The sequence below is a fragment of the Equus przewalskii genome, chromosome 27 (genome assembly GCF_037783145.1).
Source record: "Equus przewalskii isolate Varuska chromosome 27, EquPr2, whole genome shotgun sequence".
Lineage (NCBI taxonomy): Eukaryota > Metazoa > Chordata > Mammalia > Perissodactyla > Equidae > Equus > Equus przewalskii.
In genome coordinates, this window is record NC_091857.1 from 36,409,007 (window position 1) to 36,436,602 (window position 27,596).

Consider the following 27,596-nt stretch of genomic DNA (forward strand, 5'->3'; position numbering starts at 1 on the left):
AAAATTAAAATAAGTAAAAATTATATATTCTAAGTGATCAGTAACCACCTTGAAAAAGGCCTCTTTGACAATTCACCAGAGCCTTGAGTCAAGCCATGTGTACACAAAGTCTTTCCTTCCTTCCTCCCTCTCTTCCCTCTTTCCTTCCCTCTTTCTTTCCTTCTTTCCTTTCTTCTTGCCTTCCCTCCTTCTCTCTCTCCTTCCTTCCTTTCACCCTATTGCAGTGTAAGCCTGATCTGCCTGTTTGAATGTAAACAGAATTTTTTTTGAAATCTGCAGATAATGTACCAGCAGCCTTGTCTGTAACAATTCAGTTGGGCCCTCCATGCCACCACTGCATTCAGAGAGCTTCAATACAATTGGTCCACACTTGATTTTCCAGGACCCTCCCTTCAGTTATCTTATTTCCTCACAAATGCCATATGGAAATGTAGACTATAGAGGTGGTTTTTCTGCTTACTTAATATATGCAATCCCTACCCTCCCTCTAGCTTTGTCAACTCCTCCTTCTAGGGTACCAAAGGATGAAGCATCGCCTCACATAGTTATGTAGAAGAAAGATGTAATGTGCTTTTGGAAGAGGACAGAGTGGACAAAGTAAGAGAATCTGGGATTTGACTCATCATCTTCATTTGCTTCTATAACACAAAAGAGCAAGGCTTATTGTTTTAAAATTTAAGCTGGTCAACTATTCACAAATCACTTTTAAAACTTGCTAAGGCATCCAGAGATATATTGGAAAGGCATTCATCACTCTCTGCTCTCTCCTTGACCATGTGCCTGTTACTGTGTGTATAGCACTGAATTATATGGAGTCCTGTGCTTGTCTTTCTCCCCTACTAGACTGAAAGTTCCAGAGGCAAGGACTGCATCCATCCATCCTTGTGTTTCTAACACCTAGCCCAGAGCTGACACAAAAGAGATACTCTGTAATTGTTTAATGAATTTAATTCACTTCAAAGGATATATGAGCAGACAAGTCACAAAGAGGAGATACAACTGCAGATATGGGTCACCTAACAATGAGCATGTGCTCTGAGAAATGTGTCATTAGGTGATTTCGTCATGGTGTGAACATCACAGAGTGTACTTATACAAACCTAGATGGTATAGCCTCTTACACACCTAGGCTCTATGGTACCGATTTTGAGACCACTGCTGTATATACGATCTGTTGTTGACAGAAACGTCGTTATGCAGCACATGACTATAATTAAGGAACATGTAGAATTTACTGCACTTAAAGAAATGCCACAAATAGCCACAGTGTTTAAAATTCACTTGTATTCATTTGAAATGAAAGTATATGCACATTTTAGAAAGCAACTGGTTAATAGGTTATCAAGATCCTGAAAAATATTATAAGCTTTCATCCAACATTTCCTCTTTGAGGAACCTATTTATAATACTAATATTTACCATTGGTGAAGTATCTAACTACAATTGTGCTAAGAAACTTGAAACGTCCTTGTATCCCTTAATTCTCAAAAGACACCCACAACCACAACAATTTGACAGGGTAGGTAGTAGTCCCATTTTAAGAGTGAGAAACAGAGGCTTCTGCATGTTAGCTAACATACAGAAGGCCACGAAGGCCACGTGGCTGGAGAGTGGCAGAGCCACCATTCACATCAGATCTGTGTAATTCCCAAGCCTGAACATTTTCTCCTACAACGCATTCTGAGGTTACAATCTTAAATAGCACAGATGTTTTCTGCACCAAGTTATTCTTTCCAATCTTATATAAAACTCTACAAAGTTGGAAATCATCTAAATAAGCCATAAGAAGAAAATAATTGTGGAGCATTAGTTTGGTGGAATATTATGGATCAAAAATTGTATTCAGTGAACACGATGCAGTCTATACAGAAGTTGAAATAATGATGACGTAGACCTGAAATTTACATAATGTTATAAACCAATGTGACCTCAATAAAAAAAATTTTAACTATATTTAAAAAGACTATGAAATACTACAAAAAATATTTAAGATGCAATGTCAAGCAGAAAGCAAAATTGTGATTACACTGTGGTTTCAATTAGAAAAACAAGTTTATAGGTAGAAAAAAGACTATAAGGAATATTCTAGCATTATGAGAGTTAGGACTCTAAAAGATATTGTCCCTTATTCCAATTTCTTGTCTTTACTAATGGATGAATTTACTAATGGATTTCTTGAATTCTGACGGTTGGTTAGAAGGTCAGCTTTTGATTTGACTGTAAGGAGAAATATTATAGGATCTGGTGCTTGCTAAAAAAAAATAGACGCAGCTTTACAAGGAAAGATATCAACAGTTTATCGAGCTGTTGGAGAAGTTTGCATTGAAAAGCTGAGCAACCTGAGTGCTGATTCATTTGTCATGGATCAAAACTAATTATAGGGCTAATGGCACTAAGCCACGAGGGAAACAGAACAACCCTGGATCAGCACTGCCTTGGTCATCTCCTCTGATGAACCTAAAAGCAGAGACTTTCCAGGAGGAGAGAGCCTGAGCCAGCTTCTTCCTAACTGTGTGTTTGCTCTACCTAACATGTATGCTACTGACCGACATGTTGCTGAAGTTTTCTTGGACCATTCTGCTTGCTGGGCTGTACGTTTGATCTCTGCTTAGCTTATCAGCAAAGGGACTTTGGGCAAACTAACTTGTCCAAGCCTCAATTTATTTATCACTAAAATGGGACTAATAGTAACCAGCTTGTATTTGTGTAAAGCACTTACTGTTACTTCTGATGAATAAAGGTTCAATGAAGGGTAGTTACTCTTATTAGCATCAAAATAGTAGCAATAATAAAGAAAACAATGTTGATAACAATATAGCCACCTGATTAGAAATTAGAATGTTTCAATGGACCCAATGCTATTGATGGATGTGGTTTACCAGCAGGAGTCGTCCTTCCCTCCATTTGAAGTGTGGGGAATCTTTTCACCCATCTGCTCATATCTTTGTCACCCAAACACACACACACCCTGATATCTCCTACAAGACCTTAAACAGTGGTGGTTAAGAATGCTCCACAACTGGACTACGCTACCCAGGATTGCATCTTGGCTCTACCACATTCCAACCACCTGACTATGTTCAAGTTAAGGACCTTCAGGGTGCCTCTGTTTCTGCATCATTAAGATTGAAATAATAATAGAATTGACTTCACAGGGTTATTGTCATCAGTAAGTGAGCCAGTACGGGGGGAGCATTCAGAACAGTGTGGGCATACAGCATGCGGTCAGTCAATGCTGTCCTTATCTTCACTGAGATGCTGAATGTTATAACAGGGAAACAGCCTACAGCTATTAAAAAGGTTTGTCTTAATCATTTTGACAACAAAAAGGAACCAAAAATAAAAAGAATACAAGAAGTCTGTGATGGTTATATGGCAACTTGGCTGGGCCACAGTTCCTAGAGATTTCGTTAAACAATCTTCTGGATGTATCTGCGAAGGTATTTTTAGATGAGGTTAACATTTAAATCAGTGGACTTTGAGTTAGGTAGATTGCCCTCCATAATGTGGGTGGGCCTCGTCCAACCAGTTCAAAGACTTAACAGACAAAAAGGGCTGACCCTCCCCAAGCAAAAAGAAATTCTGCCAGCAGATAGCCTTGGACTCAAACTGCAACTCAGCCTGCCAGCCCACCCCGTATGTGTTGGATTTACCAAGCTTCTACAGTCACATGAACCAATTCCTTAAAATAAATCCCTACCTAATCATCTCTTTTTCTCTCTCTCTCTACACACACACACACTGTCGGTTCTGTTTCTCTAGATAACCATGACTAATATAAAGCCGAAGACTAGCTTCACTTATCAAGGGCAGATGGGTTCTTCTCTGATCTTGGCAGACTTACTCCTGGCTGGTGGTCTCCCTTCCACACCCTGCCCCAGGAGAACATGTCCCTCAAGGATTAGCACCTTGAAGGCAGCAACAGTGTCTCATTCTCTGCTGGCTCCCCAGAGCCCAGCCTGGTGCCAGCATCTGACCAACCTCATAAAGGGGTTCTTGTTGAGTCAGTGGGTTCTGGACTCCCTGGCCACTGGCCTGCTCCAGATGGAGGCACCATCTTACCTCCTGTCACACAGGAACCACTTTCCACTAAGGAAAAGTGCATAGATCCTCTTCCTCAAGGGCCCCCTCTCATTCCATTTTAGTCTAAGAGGTTAACTTTCATTCCTGGGGGCGGGGGGGGGGGGGGGGTGAGAGCCTTCAGGGGAAGCCCTGCCCCCCACCAACAGGGCGCATATCTTTCACTTATTTCACAAGCATTGCACAATCCAGTAACAGTACAGAGAAGAATCGTCTCCAATGTATACCCTATCCCTTTCTCCTCCCTCTAATAGCAAAGATGGATTATACTTCTTTAATTGATATTTTACGACAAAAGAATGAGTAGATTAGTTTCATACTTTCAAGAAATTTCTAGATAAGGTTTTGAAAAATTTGCAAAGCAATTAAGTTGAATTAAACTGCACAATGCTAGTAGACCATACAAACACACTTAGTTCTGACTCCCGTTGCCTCGTCCTAAAGCAGAAGGTTGGGGAGAGCTGCAATGGAGTCCTGGGGCTGCTTCTGCATCCTCTTCACTGTGACCTTATCTTCTGCCAGGCGGGAGGGCTTACTCACTTCCTCTGCATTTCATTTAGGGCTCCAGATAGCATTCTAACTGTGGTAACAAATAAATCCCCAAATTTCAGTGGGTTAAGCTAACAGAAGTCTATGTCTTGCTGTTTAAGAGTCAAATGAAGGGGATGGTGGTAGTGTCCTTGGTTGGTGGCTGCCCTTCTTCTACAGAGGGATTCAGAAACCTTGGCTCTGCCTTCTCATGGTCCCTCATTCTCTAGTCCCATGGTTCTCAAACTGGAAGATGACCAGAATCATCTCTGGTAAAAAAGATTGCTGAGCCCCACTCCAGAGTATCTGATTCAGTAGGTCAGGAGTGGTCACTGAGCCCCCAAATGATGCTGATGCTGCTGGTCAGGGGAACCATACTTTGAGAACAAATGCCCTCAATCCAGCCAGCGGAGAAGCAACAGAGCAGGGAGAAACACACCTCCTGCTTAACTATCAAGGCCCAGAAATGACACCACTTCAATTCACCCTCCAGCAGCAGGGGCCACTCACAGGGACCCCCCTCCCAGGGGTGAGCTGATGAGAAATGTGGTCTATGACTGGGCAGCTGCTTCCTAGCACGAACCCTATGGAATAGAAGGGGCAGGAGTCCTGCTGGGGAGCGAGCCATCTCTGCCAGCATCCAGTTATTTACAGAATCAGCTGTGCCCGTTATGAATCCTCCTGGAAGCTCACGTTCCCTTTCTCCAGATCGTATGTAAATTTTGTTTGCTTTGCACACTTAGGCTGGGGAGAGGATCATCTTCCCTCCTCACCTCACCTTTCTCTATCTTAGCCACAGACAAAGGTAAAGCAATGGATGCAACCAAATCTAGACAGGTGACAACAGGACACAGGGAGGAGCGCGGTCTGCAGTACCACCAGGAAGGGAAGGGAGGAGGTCCTGCCTCTGTGACCCTGACAGAGAAACTCCGCCTACCTGGGGGCGGGGCAGGGACTGAGGGCAGCTTGCGTAGGAAAGGCGCGTCTTCAATAACAACTTCTCCCACTCTTATTAATTTAATGGGAATGTCTTGGTCGACTCAGGCTGTCATAACAAATCCCACAGACTGAGTGGTTTAAACAATAGAAATTTATTTTCTCACAATTCTGGAATCTAAAAGTCTGAAATCAAGGTGTGGGCAGGGTGGTTTTTTTCTGAGGCCTCTCTCCTTGGCTTATAGGCGGCGTCTTCTCCTTGTGTCCTCACATAGTCTCCCCTCTGTGCATGTCTGTGGCCAGATCTCCTCCTCTCACAAGGACAACAGTCAGATTGGATTAGGGCCCAGCCTAATGACATCATCTTAATTTAATTACTTCTTTAAAGACCCTGTCTGCAAATCCAGTCACATTCTGAGGCACTGGGGTTAATACAAGGCTTCAATATAAGAATTTGAAGGGGGTGGGGACACAATCCATCCCATAATGCTGAGGATAAAATGTGGCTTTTATTTCTCAAGTCACTGTGTCACTTAAGACACAGATTACAGTTTCTCCAGCAAAGAAAACCTCCTAAATCGGGCAGGCAGTTTCGTCTCAGCGGCTGACTTCACTGTAGTCTACAGTTTTCAGACACGAATTTCAATAGCCAGCCCGTTGTCACAGGTGGACACATTCATCAGGGAAGAACATCTCTGGGAAATGTGAGTGAGACTTTCTCTTGTCAACATTTAAACCAAGAGCCACAGAAAACCTTACCCAGTCTCTAACCTGAGGACACGCGGCAATACCCGTATGTGAGCAGTGGAAACCCCTGGAGCTGGCGACCCTTTAAAGGGACTGCCTAAAAGCACCTAAAATAGTGCTCTGTAAATTTTGATATAAATGAAACTTAAAGCTCTTGTGAGGAGGGAAAAACTAATACAGGAGGCCTTCTTCCATATCTGAGATGTGAGGTTGCAAATATTCATGGTTAGCATTGAGCCACACCAGCCCAGCTATGACATGCTTGACTGCAGCCTCCTTGCAAAGCTAAAGAGAGGGGAGGGGGTGGTGGTTTTGGCCAGAAACCTAAAGCCATGTGTTTAGTCCCTACCAGACAAACTAGGCCAGCCCAGGAAGGAGGTCAGGAAATTGTCTATAGCATTTGCTGTCCATAGGTGTCCTTCTTCCCATATATTCCCATACATGAGTGTCATTACAAGCTCCTCTTAAAAATTCAAGACTTCCATGGAGCATCAAGTCTCATTTCCATCTGAGTGCCAATTACTTTAATCTTAGAATCTTTTGCATTAGTCGAGTGCTGCTGTGTGTTTCAAGAATGGACAATTTCAGTTTGGATAAAGTGGATGGAAGGGAAGTCTTGGATCCACCTGATTGGAGTCAAGGTCTTCGACCTAAGCAAGGCAGCCTGGGGACCACAGTCTGGGTGGTAGCAATACTGGGGGTGAGAGGAGGGCTCAGAAAGACAAGGAGGACAGCTAGCAAGAAGGGACTCCCTTGAAATTTCACCTGGAGGCTTTGAGATAAGCAGCATCACCCTAAAAGGTCTCCTGTCATTTACAAGATCCTGGTCAAACTAGCAGAAGTTGAGAATGATGCTCAGCTCAGTAAATCTCAAATTGGTGTCATTTACCAAGTCTAGGTTAGTCAGCGTGCAGTCTCTCTATTCAAGTCAATTCGAGATGTCTCAGCTAAGTGGCCACTGTGTGTCATGTAGCAAGGACAAAGGCTGCTCCTCTTACACAGAATTTAGTGAGGGAAATAGGATAAGCTCCTATTTCGGGACTCTGTCACAGCAGAGTCACCTAAAGTCAGAGCAGGGACAGTGATCAGAAATGGAGAAAGCAGATGAACTCAAAATAGTGGAAATGGTCTCTAGTCTCCTAGAGGGTGTGACTTTGTGACATACTGAAAGGATCAAGCACGGCTTGAGCAAAATCATTCACCTCCCTGGTTTTCTAGTTTGTCAGCTAAAAATGTGAAGATTGAAAATGCCTACATGGAAAGGCTATTGGATGGGAGGAGACAAATTACATATTTAAAATGCACAGAGCGGGCACTTAATATCTTCTATATCTGCATAAACATGCACACAAACACACACTCTTCCATGGCTTCTGTGCATGGCAAAAGGACTCATCTTACCCATTACCTTCCAGAATAGTGGTTCGCAAAGGGTGGTTGCCCACATCAACAGCATCAGCCTTAACTGGGAGCTTGTTAGAAATCCATATCTCAGCCCCCAATCCCAGACCTACGGAATCAGAAAATCTGTGTTTGAGTGAGCCCTCAAGGTGATTATAATGTACACTGAAGTTTGAGAACCGCTATTGTAGACCACTGGTTAGCTACCTGGCTGCACAGTAGATTCACCTGGGATATTTTGAAAAAGAGCAGTAATATCATAGCCCCACTCAGACCAAATACATCAGAATCTCCGTGAATAGGGTCCAGGCCCAGAACTTTCTTTTTTTAATATCTCTGCCAGGTGATTCTAATGTGTAGCCAATGCTGAGAAACCACTGTTCTGGGTACCACACATGAGGAGCTACTTGGTGGTTCTCGTACTGAATATCCATCTAATTCATTTCTTTACTTCCCTTAATACAAATGCCTAGTCTATCCCAAGAACTGCAGTAGGTAATGGGGACATAAGACAGACATGGACCACACATTTCTGGAGTTAACAGTCTGTGGGCATCCCCGAAAGTCCACCTTTTACAGCCACACAAGTTGTGTACGGTACAACTCCAGTGGGTGCCTTTCACATCTTCATATACAACCTGTAAAGCCACACACAACATCTAAGTTTGAAGCCCAAGGTAACCTTGGCACTGAAAGATGTAGAACATGTAACTTCCAAGCAGCTTTAGCCTCTACTGTTGGCATGTCCAAGCCTTCACAGGAAGTCCCAGCAGGACCAAGGCCAGTGAATTGATTTCTTGTCACTCTGTTATGTATAAGCACTACATTTATTAATTAATGAGGGACCTTATATGGAATATGACTTTGCTGAGCATGGTGGTTTTCTTTTGTAATGAACTGATACCAATACAAAGTGCCTGCATTTTGATGTTACTTTATTCTTTTTGTGGTAGATGAAACATGGCCCCCAAAGATATCCAGGCCTTAACACCTGGAACCAGTGAATATTTCCTTTCATCGTAACAAGGACTTCGCAAATGTGATCAAGTTAAAGAGCTTGAGATGGGGAGAGGATCTTGGATTATCTGAGTGGGCCATAGATGCAATCACAAATATCCTCATAAGAGAGAGGCAGAGGGAAATTCGATACGGAAGAAGAAAACAATGTGACCAATGCAAGAAGATGGTACACTGCCGGCTTCAAAGATGGAGGAAGGGGCTGGGAGCCAAGCAGTGCAGTGTGAGAGCTGATAAAGACAAGGGAATGATTCCCTATGATCCCTCTGGAGGGAACATGGTCCTCCTGACACATTGATTTTGGCCCAGCGAAACTGATTTTGGACCTCTGACCTCAAGAACTGTAAGAGAATAAATGCATGTTGTTTTAATTCACTAAGATTGTAATTATTTGCTGCTACAGCAGTAATATAAAACTGATACACTTATGTATACCCAAATAAAGAAAATACAGAAGGAGAGAGTGGAAGTTTGGGAGAGAAGCTAAGGGCAGCTGAAATTTAAGAACTCCATTTAGTGGGCCGGGCTCTGTGCTGGTTACTTTACATGGATAATCAATAATCATGTGAGAAAGGTGATATCATCATCGTCTTCATCACCACCACCACCATCTTCATCATCACCATCTTCACCATCATCATATCATTTTCCTCCTCCTCCTCATCATCATTTCAGTTTTAAAATGAGGAAACTAAACTAGAAAAAAGGGTAATAATGTTCCCCAAATCACCCACCTGGTCAGTAGCAGTCAGAGTTTGAACACATGTCAGCTTGACTCCAAAGTACGATCTCCAAAAGGCACTTTTCACTAAACAAATTAACACTTAATGTCACTGAAGAGAGCTTTTGCATTGAGTTCTAAAATTCTCCTCTAATTGGAACACAGCAGGTTACCAGTTAATGATCTTTATGGCCCGAAAGCAGAATGGCTGAAGCAACCAGGTTTGAAGAGCTACGGAGCAGATTTGATTGAGAGCAACCCTTAAAGAGCAGCCCATCCCACAAATGAACACGGCAGGTCTGGGTCCCACAGACACAGTTCATACAGAAATTAACATGGTAAGATGCCCTTAATAACTCCTCGTTCAAGACCATCTTGCCCCAAAGCAATTGCCTCTGCATCAACTCCAGAAAGCAACACTATCACATCTTTGCTGTTGTTTCTGTGCTTATTTTCCACCCTGACATAACACAAGAGGTAAATCTACTAGAGAGGTTGAATTTCACATCCCAAAAAGATGCAATGAGGACTTGCTCATATTGGAAGGCAAAGAATTCAATTGATATAAAAAAGTAAAATCTGAGATGAAGAAAAATTATTTTTTAAAAAAATACATTTTATTTTATAATTTCCTACATAAAATTTCTTCATGACACAGAATGTTACTCAGGTACGATGTTTCTATCTGGTCAATAGTTCTCAGTATTTCTCATAAGTCCTTGATCTGAGGAACTCTCTCTATCATCCCTCAAAATTTGTCTTTGCCCTTGCGATATAAAGTTATCAAAATTCCCTTAAGTGATCAATCAACTAAAAGTAAAGTCCACAAAAAATACCAATAATTCGGACACCTTACACTAACATAGCGACCCCATATACCGGGCCATGATGGAGGTCCACACAGTTCGTAACTCTTTACTATTCCCACTATGAAGAAACACTTCTGTCATCCTTGTTTTGCAGATAAGGAAACTGAGGCACAAAGCTAATAAGAACTGGACACAGAATTCTATGCTCCGGAGTCTGTCTTCTGAAGCACAACGTTTTAATGTCTTATCAAAATTCTAAAAGGACTTTCAGAGGAGCTTAAATATCTTATTTCAAAATTTACGCAAAAGTCTAAAGAGCCAGGAAGAGCAAGGCCTTGCCCTAGCAGAAAACAAGGCTAGTGATAAAGCCATGGTCATGGAGCCAGTGTGTCCTTGGAGCAGGGATAGATCGGTGGATGTGATGTCTGGAACAAACCAGAGAGGCCGGAGGAGAACTGCCGATGTGTGGAAATCCGACATGTATGAGAGAGAGGCACCATGGGAAGGAAAAGGAAATGCTCCATCAATGATTTGGGGACTGTTTCCTATCCATAGGGAGGTAAGTGAAATTTAATCCCTCTCTCTCACCATACAAAAATCAATTCCTGATGAATTAAGGACTGAATGAAACGAAAGGTAATGCAAAATATTCTAGAAGAAAAGAAATAGGAAAACTTTTAGTAGGAAAAGCATTTTTTAGACACGAAACAAAAATCAAAAACTGTAAAATTAATCTAAGATCACCTATTCATGAAGAAAAACAACAAAAAGGTGAAATATAAGCCACAAATGGAAGATATTTACAGCACTTACAACCATATAACTAAAGGATTAGTAGAAAGAATATATAATGGACTCTACAGAAGAGAGAGAGAGAGAGAGAGGAAGAAGATGAACAATCCATAACAACAACACATAGCCTAAAGGCGATAGCAGGCATTTCACAGAGTTGGAAACATGAGTAGTCCATACACGATGTGAAAAGATGCTCAGCGTCATTAGTCAAAAGGGAAATGGAGATCGAAATGGAAAGAGAGATGGAAATTTCACACATGAAAGTGGTAAAAATTAGGAAGTTTGACAATATCAAGTGCTAGCCAGGACATGGAGTAATGGAAATGGAAATATGCTTCTGTTGCTAGTAAATGTTTGTACAAAAAAACCCTGTAAACCACACGAAAGCATATCAACAATGGAATACATTCTTTACCAATTACCTATTCATCTCTCTCTCTCTCTCTATCATTTATCTATCAGCTATCTGATCAGGGATATTATAGAGCAATTCTTCCTTTTCTCTTTTAAATCATCAAATTCCCCTTTTCTACCAGATCATTCCTTACAGCATATAAATACATGAAATGTTGTTATTTCTCCTGTCTTACCTTCTCCCCTCCAATCCTTCCTTGGCCCCACTTTCCCCTTCAGCCTCCTATTCTCACATTCTAGGCAGGTTTCTGTCCCCACCCTTCCACCAAAATTGCTCTCACAGAAGTCACCAGTGACTCGCATGTCACCCTAGCACGGATATGCCACACAGTTTATCATGCCTGGCTTCCCTCTGATAGGACTCTTCTTGCTGCTCATTTCCAGCCTCCTTGCTGGCTCCCTCTCATTTCCCAATTTCTAAATTTTGAAGTGTCGCAGCACTCAGTCCTTGGACCTTTTCTCTCTGATATTTATATGCACTCCCTTGATGATCACACCCATTCTGAAGAATTTTAATAGTATCTCTAGGCTGCCATCTCCTAAATTTCTATTTCTATCCTCAACCTCTTATCTGAACCCCAAACTTCTATACCCAGCTGCCTCCTCCCATCTCCACCAGGATGTTAAAATTTGCATCACAAACTGAACATGCTCCTAACCAAGAGACCTTGGTCTTTCCCTCCCTGCCGACCAACCTCTCCTCTCTTCATTTTCCCCATCTCCGTAAGCAGCACCTCTGCCATCCTAATTGCTCAGCCTACAGCAATTAGAATTAGAATGAGAAAGCAATTGTCACTTTCTCTACCAACCCAAATCCGACCCATCAGAAAATCCTGACACTCAACCTTTATATCTACCTGAAATGTGACCACTTTCCATGGTGTCTGTATCATCTCTCACTAGCACTGCGGTGACTCCTACCCGGTCCGCTGGCTCCATACCCCTTCCCCTTTAGGTCTCTTCTCAAGGCAGCAGCCAGAGAAATCTGTTTTTAAAAAATTATTTTATTGCGGTCACGTTGGTTTATGACATCGTGTAAATTTTAGGTGTACATCATTATGTTTTGTCTTCTGTGTAGACTAGATGGTGTTCACCACCAAAAGTCTAGCTTCCATCCATCATCATACATAGGTGACTCTTTACCCCTTTCATCCTTCCCACCCCGTCCCCTTGTTAAAACATAAGTCATATAATGTCACCTGCTCAAACTCCTCCAGTGGCTTCCGTCTCCCACTTCCTCTCTGTTCTCATCTGCTTCTACTTCCTCTTGCTAACTCTGCTCTTGTCACACTGGCCACCTTACAGTACTTGAAACACACCAGTCAGGATGCTGCTGCAGGCCTCTGGCGCTTGCCGTTTGCTCTGCCGGGAAGCTCTTCCCCTGACACCTCCATGACTCGCCCTCACCTCCTCCAGGTTTTCACTCAAACGTCCCCTTCCTAGCCTCCCTATCTAAAACTCCAAGTTTCTCCTAAAATTAATTTTCTTCACTGCTTCAGTTTTCTCCATACACCAATTACGATCTAATGAGCCACATATTCTATTTATCTTGTTTATTGCCTGCCCTTCACCCACTAGAACACAGCTACCTTAGGACACGGGGTTTGCCTGTTTTATTCACTCTATACCCCACCACCTAGAATCAACGTGTGCCACAGGGTAATTTCCCTCCAAATTATTTGTTGAATGGATGAACAAACTACACACATCATCATGGATAAATCTCAAAGCAATAATGTTGAGAACAAAGCCAGTCCCAGAAGAACACCTCCTCTGTGATTCTAATTACACAAAGTCCAAGAGCATGCACATCTTAGCAAGATATTACTTAGGGCTACAAACATATGTGGCACAACTACAAAGAAGAACAAGGATGAACCACATGGCATTCAGGACTAGCGTTCCCTTGGTGGGAGGGGCTGTGGTTGGAGAGGGACACACAGGGGACTTTTCAAGGACACTCTTCTGTTTCTTAACTTAGGTGGGGTTCTATCCATGATTACATTGTGTGAGTGTAACGAGTTTTTAAGCTGCATTTTGAAAAGACAAGAAACATCATTTAGAGCATGTCAGACCACATCACCCCTTTGGAATCCAATATTCACAATATAAATGGCCCCACCACTGAAATGAGGCTTTGTTCTGTTTACCTGGCTGTATTACAAACTCACTGTGTGGCAAAATCAGGCTACTCATTCTTAGCTCCATAGCCCAACTGGAAGGGAAAATTCACCCCAAGAGACTGACCTCCAAGAACAGTCAAGGCAAAAAGAATTTGAAGGTCAGCTCTTCTTTTGTCTCACCTGATAGCACTTTGCACATGGGAATGATGAAAAAAAATCTACTAATTAATTACACAAACCACAGAGTTTTACTTACTAGCAGGAGGGTTTGTACCCCGAAAGGAGAATGGGTTCCCCAAGAGTTTGTTGAGAGTGGGTGCTTCCTTTCTGCTACATCCCCACTTTCTCCAAAGCCAGCCCAGCTCTTCCTCCTGCCTGAGAGCCCCTGAGCCTCTCTCCCACACATGTGGGTCCTCACACGTGCATGCAGCTGAAAATTGCATCACAAGGCAAAGACTTCATCAACTGTCCTTCCTTAGGAAAATTACCTGTGGCCCCAATGACATCTCACAATTTGGCATGAAGACCAAGAAGATTTGAAGCAATATGTGAGAAAACATTCCAGTATTTTTAAAATATTGTTATAACACTGGATAATAATGCAGGCATTCAAATGAAGCCCTATGAATAAAGCTCAAGGAGATAGATGGATGGATGGATGGATGGATAGATGGATAGATAGATAGATAGATAGATAAATGGAGGAGGGAAGAGGGGAAGGGAGGAAGGAGGGAAGGGAGGGAGCCTGTTTTGTTCACTAATATAGCCCCAACAATGATTACACAATAGACACTCAAAAAATATATGTTGAATGAATGAACGAAGTAACGGATGTGAAACAACAGGAGAAAACATGGTCCAAAATCTCTAACCCCTTGTCAGGTATCCTACACCAGAATCTACACCATCAGCCCTCCCATCTCCACTATGTGGCAAAGCTCAGGTAAACATGCATTTTGCTTCTGTCTCTTGAATGCCAGGCCTATTCTCATTTAGAAGACAGCCTGTCTATGCTCCTGCTACATGGCAGGTACTTGATGAACAAATTGTTTTATTTAATTACTATGTTTCAGGAGAATATTTCTAAGACTCTATCCAATTTAGTGTATCACAAGGTTTTCCTTGGTCTGTTAGATTCTAGAGAACGACCTCACTCCATGGAAAGTCTGGTTGTGCCTGGTGTATCTCAGGTGGTGACACCAAGACCTGTATCTCTGGGCTCCAAAGAGCTCAGATTGGTCAAAACCTTCCATGGCTCAGCGACAGTTCTTCATCCTCAGAACCGTGCTGTCCAATATGGCAGCCATCAGCCACATGTGACTATTAAATTCAAATTCATCAAAACTAAATAAAATTAAAAATTCCACTCCTCAGTCACTCTAATCACATTTCCAGTGGTCAGTAATCACATCGGCCTAGTGGCTACCAGCCACTAAATGCCTTAATGTTCTAGAATATTTCCATCACGACACAAAGTTGCATTGGACAGCGCTGAGCTCGCATGTGATCTGATGTAACAATATCCCCTTCACCTGGGATTGTGTCTCAATAGATGCTGAGGATAAGCCAGCTGGAAATCCTCAAACTACAGAGAGGGCTAACATGATTTAATAATGATTATGGAACTGAAAAAGATATGAATCGTACCTTAAGAAGCAAAAATATCAATGAAGGAACATTCACTGGGGCAAGGGGATGAGTAAATCCTCTACTTAAAGGTGAAACACACATTCATACAAAGAGTAAGCCCATAAAACTGATACATTTTAAACCCGTATTATACTGAATTTAAAGCAAGTGCATTGGTCAAGAAATAGATTAATCCATTTACACACTAATTGGATTGTTAGGTGCACGTTTGTATCAGGGTAGCCTGAAGTAGCCCTTCCAAGTAATGGTAGAAATTGCTCTTAAATAACCTTAAGATGAGTAGAGTCATCTTAAATGTCCTATTTAACTCCCTCTTCTACTGTAGAAATTATGTTATAGATCAGTCTAACGGGACACACACACCCAATATGCATACAAAGGACAACTGGAAGAGTCAAGAAGTAAAAAGAGAAAAAATGCAGCTCTGTAGAATGACATGAGACAAACGAAAATCTGAACTGCACTTGGAGCAAAGCGGGCCCTTAGCCACAGTTCACAGTTCACGGTTCTGCAGCTTGCTAACGTTATGACCTTGAACTTGCCACTTGACCTCTCCGTGCTTCAAATTTTCATCTGCAAATCCAAGGGGGCTGTACAGGTGTCTGACACTTCTTTCAGTTCCTATGGGCAGTGACTCCGTGAACATGGCTTCATCCACGCCCTTTCCAAGTAGTGAACTTTATCATCCTTGACTCTGTGTGGCTTTACTAAACCCACATTCAGCTCCAGGCTGCTCCAAGCCCATTAGCTTGGCACCAGTATTAGTTTCCTATTGCTGTTGTAACAAATCACCACAAACTTAGTGACTTAAAATAATACAAATTTATTATCTTACAGTAGTAGAGGTCAGAAGACCAGATGGGTTGGTGGGGCTGTGTTCCTTCCAAAGGCTGTAGGGGAGATCTGTTTCCTTGTCTTTGCTGGCTCCTAGAGGCTGCCTGCAGTCCTTGGCTGATAGCCCCTTCCCCTATCTTCCTTCTCTTTTCCTTTCTCACCCTCCCACCTTCCCTCCTGCTTTCCTCTTATAAGGACCCTTCTGGTTACACTGGGCTGGCTCAGATAATCTCCCCATCTCAAGATCCTTAATTTAATCGCATCTGCAAAGCTCTCATTCTCCTCTAAGGCAGCAGATTCTCAGGGCCCAGGATTAGGATGTGGACATCTCTGGGTAGACATTATCCAGAGATGAGGACATGTTGGGGGGCCCATTATTCATTCTCCCACAGAACCCATATGGGCCGTGACCCACAGATGGCTGTGTGCACTCTCAGGGTAGGAGCCGTATCTTCCAAAGTTGTGTATCGCACATGGCCTTGTCCTTAAGGGCCACTTGACATGTAGTTCTTGGATAAATGAATGGATAGTGTTGTGGACTAAACTGCGTCCCTTCAAAATTCATAGATTGAAATCTTCACCCACAGTAACTCATAATGTGACCTTATTTGGGGACAGGATGGTAACAGAAGTAATCAAGGTAAAACGAGGTCACTGGGGTGTGCTCTAATCCAAAATGACTGGTGTCCTGATAAAAAGGGGAAATTTGGACACAGACACGCACACAGGGAGAGGGCTGTGTGAACATGAAGACGGCCATCTACAAGTCAATGAGAGAGGCATCATAGTCTTCCCTCACAGCCTGAAGGAACTGACACCTTGAACGTCCGCTGTCTGAGCCACCCAGCCTGTGGTGCTTTGGTGCAACAGCCCCAGTAAACCAGTACGGAGAGCAAAGCTCCTAATTAGAGAGTGCCTTGGTACATTGAAAGTAAGATTGAAAAAAACAATGAACTTGTCAGAAAGTTCTGTGCCACCAAAAATATTTTAGTCTAGTTGTTATTTTAGAGAGGCAGAGGAGGGGTTTAGGGGTGGGGGTGTCTGAGGGTATCAGTTCCTAACCAGTGTGGTTGCCATTGCTCAGTGCACGGAGGTTAAAGCAAAGATGGGCCATGCGTCTGCCCCTCCCCCAGTGGGGCAGTCTGGCACCAGCGGAGGATGCTGCCCTGGGGATTCCCAGCTCCTCCCTGCACAGAGCAGGGCCAGCCCCGAGGCAAACTGCAAAGGAGCTGCCAGTTCCCTTCCTGCTCCTCCCCCTGCCTCTGTGGGACCTCCTGGTCTCCAAAAAGTCACATGTCCAGAGTCAGGCGTGACTCCCTCCAGCCCAGAGCACTGGCCGAGCCATCCACACCTTTATTATGAATTGTTTATTCTCCAGAGTGTCTGTGGTCACAAGTGATATCTCCCATTAAGAACGACAGAAAAACAGTGTCCCCTGAGAAGGAAATTTGAGGCATTAGAGAAGTGGTGGGGGAAAGGAAAGGATTAGGGGGCATCAAATCACTGCAGGTAGGATCGGGCCCCCTCCTAAGACCATCCTTGACACCTTGTAAGATTTGCGAGAAGGCATTTTCTCCAGCAGAAATTAGTTCAGGGCCATTTTGCTAGAAATAGGCTAAGCATCTACCGGAGGCCACCAATAAGAGAGGTGTTTATTTGTTTTCTTATCCCCATCCAAAGCTGACCCATCTCCTTCCCCTGCCAGTGTATTTTATTAAAGGCAGCGAAGGGTCTTAATCTCTGGCTATGCATTTTCTTCTCCAGATGCCCCCTTGTTTCTCATCTTACACACCACTGGTCAATTGCGGGGAAAATAATTAGCTTCTCCTATTCTGTGCTAATTATGGAGAGCATCATTTACCCAGCCCCATGCACGCTCTCGTGGCAGCCTACCTCCATCCTGCCTTCCCACAGCCGCAGGAGGCAGACAGCGAACACGTTCCGGTGACAGCTGGCAAGCCAGCCTCTGGGAATAAAACATTTTAGCACTTCATAAATTTCTAACAAGGTTTCAAATTGCTGCCGTTTCCCTCCTCTCAGCTCTGTCAACTAGCAAAAGGGAGGGGAAAAAAGACTAATTAAATCTACAGTGGGAAAGTGCTGCTGGTAAGATTGCGACTTATTAAAAATAATGAACTGTTAGGACCAAATTGCAAAGTAAGGTGAAATTCTCCCCATTTCCCTCATATATAAAAATACAAAATATATCCTTCCACTTTTATGTGTTTGGTATAAATGGGTAGATATCAAAGAATTAATACATAACAGAATGTCAGATACAGGACATTCTTAAACCTAATAGAAAGTGACAAATAAAAAACCAAGATGTTGAGAGACTATATAACAATACTGAATATGGACATTAAGGCTTGATATCATTTATAAAGTAGGTCATTTCAAATCCTTTTCCTGTATGATTTTTATGCAAGAAAAGGATTGCTGGTAAGGCATCAAATGGAGAGAAACAGTCTCAAAAATCTCTCTGCAGTGACAATTTCTGAGTTTAAATCACCATCACTAATTTTTAAAAATAACAACAGTAAAACCCTCTTCGTTCTTTTGCTCTCTGTTTAAGCGGAAAGATGCTCGACTGGGCACGTGCAAGGCTTACAGGCAGGGGGAGCATTGGAGAGGGAAAGAGAAGGGAAAATAATTCACGAAGATGTTTCGCCGTCAACTAAAACAAGCCAGCAGCCAGGTGGGAGGCGTGAGTTCAGGGAAATAAGAGATAAAATTTTAAAGACTTTTACTCTGAGAAAAGCAACATTCCTGTTTCTATCAGCACAAGTAAGCAACCACAGCTGCCTCAAGCCTGTAGGGGTATCTCCCACAACAGCTCGTCAGCCTGAAATGAGGGGCCTGAGACGGACACGTGAAGAGAATAGGGCAAATCTAGGGCACTGACAGATTCCGCCAGAAACTCGGGGTCCAAATCCTTTTGAGCAAGCATATGGCCAAGCGCAATGTAGGTACTGGACAATTGGCAGCTGCTGGGCTGAGGGTTAGTGGTGACCATGCACCCACCCAAGGCATGCCTGACACCATACACCCAGGGGCACTCGATTTCCCCTGATGCCTGTTTTCCCAGCCTGAGAAGGTTGACCTTTAAGAGGACATACATAATCAAGCTTCTGCAGCTAGGATGGAAGGAAAATGCAGTGAACATGTGCCCTATCCACGTTTGGGAATATAAACCCTCCTCTAAAGTACCAGCCTAGCTGATATTCAGAACAGTGACCTCAGGATTGGATCTCTCACAACTGCTCCTGACTGTATTTCAGATGCAAACGATCTCTTGGTATTAATTCCAGCCTTGCTAATATTTGGTCCTGGGCATCACAGCTAATTGACGGGAGGAACTTCCAGTTCCGCTGATGGCGGCCTCATGTGACATTTGGGATCTTCTGAGCAGTGGAACCCACAGTGACTTGATGTTGCCAGTTTGCCAATTATGATTCTTGGTACATCGCTCAGCATTCTCTCTCTCTCTCTCTGTCTCTGGTTTCACTAAGAGATATAGCGCATCTTATTTTTCCTATATATGCAGAGGTTCGGTGACAGGAACAAAAACAGAAAAATCAAGAATAATAAAGGGTGTGATTAAGTGGAAACCTATCTATAAAACACTCCGATGTTGCCTGATAATGGCAAACAACGTAAAGTGGATTTTAGAAATTCATCCAGGCTTTTAACTCCTAGGCTGAGACTTCACTAGAGGAAACAAGGTTACCCCTCACCCTCACCCCAGATTGCAGTGCTGGGCTGCTAATGGGGACCTCCCCATGGGCCCCATTGCTTTACGGTGACACCCCCTCTGGGGGCTGCAGTGTGATCATTCTGAGAACAGAATCATAACAGATGTTTTTCCTGCACGTTTATGCAAGTTTCCAACTGATTTCATGGGCATTGTCTAATCTAATGCTTGCCACAATTACATCTTGTCTTCCACCAATGGAAACGATTTTTCTCTGTCCCTTCCAGCAATTCTGGCAGGCATAACTGGTGAGGAGGAGACTAGTGACCAGCCAATACCTTGGGCTTACTGAATAAACCCGACCTGAGTTTATTCTCATCATAAACAATTTCCATTTCCAGGTATTCCCAAGGTTCGATGAACATCGCGGATGGTCTTGCCCTGGTAAATTTTAGAAATCCATCTGCTGCTAGAGGCACCCATGCACTTTGATCTCCCGATCCAGAAGAGTTTCAAGGTAAAAGCAGGCTTCCAAAGGAGCATGTTGATTGTAATCAGAGTGAAGCCAGTAGTTACCAGGAACCGAACTTGAGCACTGAACTGTGGCCGCAGCCTAGGGGCACAGGGCAGCTTACAAGAAGGAGGGAAAAACTGCTCTTTCCTTTGAAAAAGAAGCTGGAGGTCTACGTGAGACATGGCTGAAGTTTATCCAAAAAGGAGAGGTGATAGGAGGGATCAATACTAAATATGGCAGGTAAAGACCGCCTTCAATGTCAGGGAGAAGTAGTTTTGGGACTAAAACATTAGACCTGTCTCTAGAGGGTAGTTGGAGGATGTTTGCTCATATTAACTCACTGGAGTCTCTACCTTAGAAGCTCAGGGGGTGGTACACCTGCCCTCTGCAGTCTCCCCTAAGGCTCTGAGTGGCCTCGATCAGTGCCACATCCCCTCTCCCCCAGGGAAAATTCTAGAACAGAGTGACATTTACATCTCTGTGATAAACTACTTATACTCCCTCATAAATATTCTTAATACTTTGAATTTTCTGAGCAAAGTCTTCTAGAAAAGATGGTGTAGCCCCTTAAATGCTTAAACCCCATTTTCCTCTTGGGAAATGTGGGGGTCCTGGCCAGGGATTCACAGATGACCTCTGCTACGAGAACTGGCCTGTCGTGCTGCAACATCCACGGGCAGAAGGAGGCAAGTCCTGCTCTCCCGGAGCACACCAGGTGAGTGTTACTGATGGCACCGTGGTAAGAACCCTAAAGAGAGCCCCGAATCCTAGGCCAGCCCTCCTCCAATGATCCTGGAGAGCTCGGTCTCTCAGCTTTGCCCAGGTATCTTGTGTTCAGCCGCATGGCACCCTGAGCTCTTCCCCAAGTCAAACCAACGTACATCCTCTAAACTATATCCATTATCTTCCTAAAAATAAAGGAGAGTTGTTAGATAACTGGTCTTCATGATCCCTTCGAGACAAAACTAGAAGTCGCCTTTAACATTTCTTAAAAGACTCTTTTCCTCAATTTTTTTCAGTTTCTCCTCATATTTATTGAAATGTGAAAACCAAATTCAGAGTCAGTTCCCCAACCCTTTGCAACACTTTTTTTTCTGTTGGTACATTAGGGTCACGATGTCAAGGTAGCATGTTGGGACTCACAACTCCAGTGCCCAGGAGATTGGCAAACTCACGTTCAAATACCCCATCCCAGTCTGCGACCATGGAATACAGGGATGGTCTTGCACCACCTTCAAAACTCACCATAAATAATCGTTAATTGCGTTTTCTCCATGAAATGCGAGTGTAATGTCACCAAAGTTACTGGTGTGGCCAATCCAGGTGATAAATAAATGAAAAGCAACAGGATATTTTGGAGCACATGAGGAAGCCATTTGGTTTCAAACTAATTCGGCCTGACCTCATTTTTCCAAAAGGACCTAACGTGGCCTGTTGAGCATGCATTGCACATCTGCTTTAAACATTTACTATGTCCCAAAGACAAGAATGATGCCCTTAAAGAGAGGGATATAACTTCCCCGATATTGGCATTTCTTTAAGGATAAGAATCTCTTCCTGGAAACTAAGGATTAATTACTAACCTGATATGCTCACCTTGCAACCACCCATCTCTTGTGCCAGCAAAGCAATCTCGTGACTATTGTAAACGGGACATTTCTATCATATGTGATGGATGCTCTTTGTTCCAAGACAGTATATAACCACTCTGTATACCCCACTTCTTTGGTGCCCGTCCTTCCTTGGGGAAGGAAGGAAGGCCCCAGGCTATAGTCCTCAAACCTGGCTCATAATAAACTCACCCCAATTTTGATTTATAGACTGGTTATGGATTATTTCCATCGACACAGGGCGCGTAGTCCTCTTCACCTTCTCAGGACGCTTGGGATGCGCAGAAGAAATAAAGCTAACATCCACCACCTACAATTGGCCAGTCGATGCTTTAAACCTTTTGTGTGCCTGAATCACCCAATTCTCACAGCAGCCCCACACGAGGCAGATGATACTATTATCCCCACTGTCCAGATGAGAAAACTGAGGCACAGAACAGTTAGGGAAGCTGCCCAAACCACACAGCATGTAGGAAGAGAATCAGAGCTTCAAACCCTGAAATATGAATCCCCTAATTAGGAAAACTTTTTTCGCAGTTACTAAAAAGCAGTGAAAACACGTTGAGAGCATAAGTAAAAAGTCAAAAATAAAAGAGGTAAAAAGTCGTCAAGTTGAAAAGCACATGAGGACCTGGACAGTCTTTTCTGGAAACTCCTCGAAAGATTTAGAATATCTGGAAAGGAAAAAAACAACCACTGAAGGCAGGGGGAATAAATATAATGCAGTCTGGGGATGGGCGTGGGCACGGCATACAGCTCCCAGGCTGGCTGGCTTCTGGAGGGTGCCCGCTGGGTAGCTACAGAGCACCGCCGGGCAGTCGGGGCCGGGCAGAGAGAGAAGTTTATGCTTGAGGTAGTTGGAAATGGGCCAGCCAGGTGTGCTGCGAACAGGAGGGACCGAGAGGCTGGGCAAGGAAATGAGCCTTCATCAGCACAGGAACCGCGCAGCTCATTCAACCAGGCATCCTCCTGAGCAGGCACGGGGCTGGGGTCCTTCAAGGGCCTCGGTGCACGCTCAGGCTGCTGGTCAAAACGCAGCTATGAACTGAGATGGAGGGAACCGGATGGAAAAGAGTGAAGGTCACCTCAAAGAACAGTGTGCCTTTTGAAATTTTTCCCAAATGTAGAGTTTTGAAAGCAGAACTCCTCGAAAATGTGTACCAGGGCGTGCTGCTCCCTAGAACTATAAACGAGTTCCTTTCTGGGCACCCACACCAGGGGACAGGGTGCCTGCTTGACCCCATTTCTGCGAGGCGCACTGCTACGGTTAACGGAAGCGAACCCCAGAACTTAGCCTGCTTTCTCTGTCCCTCAGTGCACGGCTCATTTGCACCCAAACTGCACCTCTAAGTAAATCAAACACAAACTAAAGAAAGTATGAAGTTATAACGAGGAACCTTGAACAATACATTTTTTATTCTCAATTACTTTAGGTAAAACTCTGAAACCAATTTGTTTGATTTGTGAGGCCATTGTTACTGCCTCAAAACCTGTTTTTGATTTGGAAAGGCATTCTGCTTAAGTACCCCAAGAATGCAACCCAAACCAGCCATGTAATTTAATTTTACATGCATGTTTTACTTCCAGGGAAAATGCATATGGTGCAAACAATGGAGAGAAAAAAATGGAGACTGGAGTTTATGAGGTCATCTTTATGTGAACATTCTTTATTATTTCATAAACTGTGACCATGTTAATGGGAAAGAGGCCATGAAAAATACTCATTTTTGCTACACGTGTGGATAACCACAAATAAGATGGATGGGAATTGATACAGAATTTTCCTAACAAGGATTGATACAGTGTCCTGTTGTGTCAACACACATTCAATTCATAGCTTTTGTTATTACATGTTTTGTGAGCAACAGATGAAAAAGCAATTCAGTGGTTACTGCCTATCTCTTTTCTCTCAGTTATAGGTCTTTCAGACCCACAACCTATGTCTTCAGTTGTTTGTGGGGTTCAGAACGGAGCTCCGCCAGGTTTGGGAACTTAGTCCTCCCCTCAGCAGGAGCCCTGCCCATCTCCAACTATTGGCTCATGAGCCTCTGCAGCCAACTTCCTTGTACCTTTCTGTATCGTGTGACTTCCCCCTTCCCAGCCGCAGATAGCTGGGAGAATGGTGGGCATCTGATGCACTGCGCAACGTGGTACCCTTTGCGGGTATCTACTGTCATGCAAAATAGTTGCCACTTGTCACACATCAAGACCTACAACAAATTCTATAACTTCACAGGATTTGGATTTAGAAATGGTTATTGGCATAGTAGAAGCTGTGGTAACCCAGCACAGAGCCCCTTTTCCAAGCTGGCATACCCATCTAGCCACCGTGACTATTAGCAGCTAATGCCTCTCAGCTTCACCTTGCCCTCCGCACCCCAGGGGACTGTCTCTGCCAAGCGAGAACCAGCTCACCCTGGAGGATACACCCCACTCCTCCCAGGCAATAACTCCTCCACAGTCAATAACTGGCTGACCTAGGGCTCCAAAGGGGGGCCCTACTGCCACCGCTGGAGCAGACCCGGCAGGACACTTGGTGCTCCAGAGCCCTCGTGTGAGGTCAGGCTGGGTCCAGTCTCCAACGGAAACCACATCTCTGACTCACTTAGCGCCTCACACTGGCCTTCATCAATCAATCCTTCAATCACTTGCACAAGAATCTCCTTCTCAGATTCTGCTTCCAGGGAACCAATTGCATTAGGTTTCTCAGGCTGCCATAACAAATGACCACAAAGTAGCTGGCTTGAAACGACAGGAACTTACTCTCTCTCCACTGGTCTAGAGACCAGAGATCTGCAATGGAGCTGCAGGCAGGGCTCGTTTTTCTGGAGGTTCTGAAGAAGGAACCACCCCATGCCTTTCCCAGCTTCTGGTATTTGTCAGCAATCCTTGGCAAACCCTGGCCTGTGGATGCATCCTTCCAATATCTGCTCCATCTTCACATGGTCTTCTTTTCTCTGGGTCTCTGTGTCTAAATCTCCCTCTACTTTCTGTTGTAAGTTATTGGATTTAAAGCCCACCCTAAATCGAAGATGATTCCATCTCCAGGTCCCTACTGGATCTGGAGACTCTATTTTCAAATAAGGCCACATCCTAAGGCTCCAGGTGAACATGAATTTTAGGGGGACACTATTCAACCCACTATACCAAACTAAGACAATTGAGCAAAGTACCTACAAGCTGGGGTTAGCAAGAGAAGGCACAGGTCCCCTGATCTTTGCTCTGCCCTCATTAAAGGGCACGTTGGCCAGGACACTGTGATGGACATGCAGCATGGCTGTGAATTCCAGGGAGGTGCCCTCCACTGTGCTGCTCTCCATTTTTATAAGGCGAGTGTTAGAGCAATCTTACAAGCAAGGGAATACTCAGGCTCCTGGGGCACAAGGCAGTGTGGGTTCAGATGCCAGCTGTTTGTAGCAGTTGTTTGGGAAGGCTGGATGCCCAGCACCTAGAAGCCTTGGGGATCCATGGTAAGCTGGATTCAGGTGCGCCCCCTCAATAAGGAGGAAGCTATTGGTCTCACGGGAAGCTAAAATTGGGTCGAGCGCCCGGCACTGAGAACAAGGGAAATGTGCCAGCTGAGACACTGTCCAGGAGGCAGGAGAGAGCTCCCAGAGCTCCTTCAGACAGCTGTGCTTTTTATACCACATCTTACACGGACAGTCAGCCTGTGACTTGCTGACTGTGAGAGCTCTGACATAGACCAATCTTTTCTTTCCCTCTGAAATTCTATGAAAAAATACAGAATCAAAGAGCATGAAAGTGATAAAGAGACAAGAACAAGCACACTTCCTGGTGGGCAGTGAAATAATAGACACGGAGACCAATGCAGCTATGCGCAGAACCTAAGTGAGTGAAGTCAACAGTGGAAACCAGAGTGAAGATCCACGAATGGCACATGAAGGGTCAACGAGGCAATGTGGTCTCCAGAGCTGTCTGGGAGCCTCAGTCACCTTCTAGTTCTAGTTTCCAGAAGGTCCAGCTGGGCCAAAGTTCCTTTTCTTTCTTGATACCTGGTCATGTAGCTGAGGATCCTAGCTTCTTCACTCCCAAATGTATCCTTTACAATAAACTCATTACTTGCAGTGACATAAGTTAGTCTTATTCTAGTGTTTTAAAATGAGCCAACATAACATCCCATAAAACTATCAAGATAAAATTAGTCCGAATATGTGATACCACATTAAAACCCTTAGACATGAATAAAGCATCTGCTGGAAGCCACATTAATCACTACTTAGTCTTCCTTGTATCTCAGATGAGTCTGAGACTCAGTTTAGTTAAACATCTTGCCATGACCAGTCAATGGACTCATCTCAGGAAGCAGAAAGAGCACCAAAATCAAGATAGAGCATGATTTAAAATTAGGCTGAAAATTGATCCAAGGAGAAAGCTATTTAGAACCTTGGAGATCAAGGTAACAATGCTGGTCTTTGTTCTATGGGCAATTAGCATGCTTTAAGCAAGAGATTAATATAAAGAGATTGGTTTTTTTTTTAAAAAAAAAAAAAAATCACACTGGTCTTTTATTTCAAGATGGCAGAATAAGCCTGCTCGTGTTCCCTCCTCTCTCTCAAAGCTTCCTTAAAGTAAGAGTAATGGGCTAAGAAAAAAGGTAAAAAAATATATGTATATTATGGCAAAGAATACAGAGCTATCAGCAATCAAGAGATTTCAACAGATTCTGAAGTGCAGAGCCCTCCAGCCACAAAGCAAAGATGGCTATTCCATAAGCCCTGACCACTTACATAATCCTCCCAGTTTCTCTTCCAATTCGCTCAACCTTGAATATAAATAGACAACCAACAGCCATCAGATATTCAAGGAAAGCTCACAGCATAAAAGAGTAAGACCAAAGTAAAAAAATGGGACAACACGAACCTTGGATGAGACAGAATACAGGAAACTAAAATCATCATCACCTCTAATAAATATCCAGTGAGGGATTCCAGAAGATAACTTATTTCTAAGACAATAATAGAATAGTGATAGAGAATATAAGAGACATTAAGAGAAATGAAGAATAGAATGAGAAGGCCAGATATACATCTATCTGGAATCTCAGGAACATAAAAATAAATGAGAGGAAATAATTAAAATGAAAATGATGGTAAAATTTCCTGGACTGAGAGAAAACATGGATTGAAAAATCCCAAAAGCACCATATACTAAGTTAAATAAAGTTGGGTATATAAAAAGAAATTCATGTGTAAGCACACTTCAATGAAATTACAGAACATCAAATACAAGGAGAAGGTCTTAAATACAGCCAGAGAAGAAGGACAAGTCATCTACACAAAGGAGACAATTTAAATCGCAGCTGATATTCCAAGTGCACCAAGGAAAGCCAGAGATGGTGATATATTACCTTCAAAGTAAAAAAAAAAAAAAAGAGGGAAAATAACGGTCAGTGTCGAATTGTGCACCCAGCCAAGTACTCTTTCATGAAAAGGATGAAATAAGGACAGTGAGAGAAAACAGAAACTGAGACAGAGCAAAGAGACCCGAAATGAAGGAAAGACTAAAGGATATACTTCAAGAAAAAGGAGCATCATCCCACAAGGATGGTCTGAGATCTAAGTAGAATGAGCAAATGAAATGATAAAATGGTAGGTAAATCCAAACAAATATCATGTAAGTAAGGTAATAATAAAATAATGGCTAATTTCTGAAATAAAAAATAAGATACAGAAGTGCCCAAAACAACAAGAACATGTGCATCT

General features: G+C 43.3%; 1 protein-coding gene across 6 annotated transcripts in view; it reads right to left on the reverse strand.

Annotated features, from left to right (window-relative positions):
* The window catches only part of DSCAM (DS cell adhesion molecule), a 695,956-nt gene that overhangs the window by 605,374 nt on the left and 62,986 nt on the right, over positions 1-27,596 (reverse strand). Inside the window, exon 1 of one of the 6 annotated variants that reach the window (XM_070598080.1) lies at positions 3,845-3,956. The exons of the other annotated variants lie outside the window; for them this stretch is intronic. The gene's annotated coding sequence lies outside the window, so the exon portion shown is untranslated. Of the gene's footprint in view, positions 1-3,844; positions 3,957-27,596 lie in introns of those variants that run through there. 6 annotated transcript variants of the gene reach the window in all.